Consider the following 2,388-nt stretch of genomic DNA (forward strand, 5'->3'; position numbering starts at 1 on the left):
AGTCGGAGACTTTGTCTATCTGAAAGTGTCACCGATCAGAGGAGTCAGAAGATTCGGAGTGAAAGGCAAGCTAGCACCCCGCTACATTGGTCCGTATCAGATTCTTGCAAGACGTGGAGAAGTGGCCTATCAGCTCAGTCTGCCAGAGAATTTGTCTGCTGTGCATAATGTCTTTCATGTGTCTCAGTTGAAGAAGTGCTTGCGTGTGCCAGAAGAGCAGTTGCCAGTGGAAGGTCTTGAGGTCCAGGAGGACTTGACCTATGTTGAGAAGCCAGCTCAGATCCTTGAGATTGCAGATAGAGTCACCCGAAGGAAGACCATCAGAATGTGCAAAGTCAGATGGGATCATCACTCTGAGGAAGAAGCAACCTGGGAGCGTGAAGATGATCTGATGGCCAAGTACCCAGAGCTCTTTGCTAGCCAGCCCTGAATCTCGAGGGCGAGATTCTTTTAAGGGGGATAGGTTTGTAACGCCCCGAATTTTGCAGTTGAATTTTTTTCTTTTCTTTACTCGCCAAAATTCGGGCGTTACCTTTTCTTTTTCTTTTTCCCCTCGCTAAACCTTGACCTTTTCCAAAGTTCTAGCGGGATTCGGTTTGGATTTCCCGTGTAAGAAAACCCTAAATACTTTATATTGTTTGATGCACCATGCCGAACCTTGCATTTCTTTTGATTGCTTTGAAAGTGCAAATGCATTCATGTAGAAAGATCGGATTTCGAAAATAAGGAGAAGATCTTTTCTTTCTTTTTCTCTCTCTTTCTCTCTCTTCTTTTTTTTCTCTCTCTCCCGCGCCGTGGGCCGACCCCGGCCGGCCCAGCCGCCCCTGGCGCCCCCTCTTGGGCCTTGGCAGGCCCAACCGCCCCCCCCACCTTCCCTTTTTCCCCAATTCTTTCTCCCTCCCTCTCATTTTCTCTCATTTTCTCTCCCTCACCCTAAGCCGCCGCCGCCCCTACCCCCTGCCCTAGCGCCGCCCCTGCCCCGTCGCCGATCGGCCGCCCCGCTCGGCCGCCCCGCCCCGTCCCCGTCCCCGGTGAGGCCCCCTCCCCCTCTCCTCCCTCCCCCATCCCCCCCTCCCCTTTCCCCTCGCCGCTCGGCGCCATGGCCGCCGCCATGGCCGGCTCGCCCTGGCCGCCCGGCCGCGCCCTGGCCGCCCGGCCGCCCGCCTGGCCGCCCCAGCCCGCCTGGTCGCGCGCCCCTGGCCGCGCGCCCTGGCCCGCCCGGCCGCGCCCCCAGCCGCCCCTGGCCGCCCCCAGCCGCGCCTGGCCGCGCCCTGGCCGCCTGCCCGGCCGCGCCCCCGCCCCTGCGTGCTCGGCCGCCCAGCCGGCCGGTTCAACCGCCCCTAGGGCCGGTTCAACCGCCCCCCCCCCCTCTCTGTTTTTTTATTTATTTTTTTATTTTATTTTATTTACTTTCTGTGATCCTAGTTACTTTATTTTATGTAGGTTAATCATTGTTCATGTTATTGAAATAGGAAGTCTAATTTAAAATTCCGTTATACTAATTGATTCGTGTAGTTAATTGTTTATCTCGTGCAATGTTGATCAACTTAAAGTGATTAGGTTTCCATTAGTGTATATGTAACAGAATTCTTTTGTTAAGAACCAATTGTAATTAATCGTTAGTACATAAGATTTAACCCCCCTGCGAGACCCTTTCCCGTTTCTTTCTAACCATAACAAATGCGATATCGAATGTCATACTTGATGCATATTCGCTTCATTTGTTCCCTTGTATGGTGTACTGTTCTGTTGTATTAAATGTGGATGGATGTATGTATGTTTGCAATCGCATAGAGAACGATCCGGTTGAAGAGCCCGAGGAACCCGCAGGAGAAGCCCCTGAGCAGCAGTCGTTTGGTGGAGGCAAGTGTCCCTTGACCTATCTATGTCCTATTCATTATTTAATTCACCCCCCCCCCGCTTTACACATTTATGCCTAAGGATTGACTAGCTTTTGTTATCCATGTCCTTGTTTACCTATCTGGGTTGGATTATTACTGTTTAGCTTTATGCTATTGCTCAACTTTAATCAATGAACATGATGTGGTTATCTATGATACGCTGTTTTCCCTTCTTTTATTATGATGTGGTACTTGTGGCATTTAAGGGGACTCGAGCGGTTTCTCGAGTGCCTCTCCGTAAGGACCTGTTCTATGGATGACCGCCCGGGAAAACAGTGCAACCATGAGGGTGGAATGGGGTGCCCTTAGCTGAATAATTAGAGGATCCGGGATGTAGTTCACTTAGCCGTCGTGCCGTCAATGGGGCTCGGTGTATGCGGCTCGCTCTGCCAAGTTTGGGTTCGCCCCTTGGGGAGGAGTGCGGTGCATTTAGGAAACCTAACGGGTGGCTACAGCCCCGGGGAATCTTTGTAAAGGCTTCGTAGTG

The sequence above is a fragment of the Zea mays genome, chromosome 3, assembly GCF_902167145.1.
Source record: "Zea mays cultivar B73 chromosome 3, Zm-B73-REFERENCE-NAM-5.0, whole genome shotgun sequence".
NCBI lineage: Eukaryota > Viridiplantae > Streptophyta > Magnoliopsida > Poales > Poaceae > Zea > Zea mays.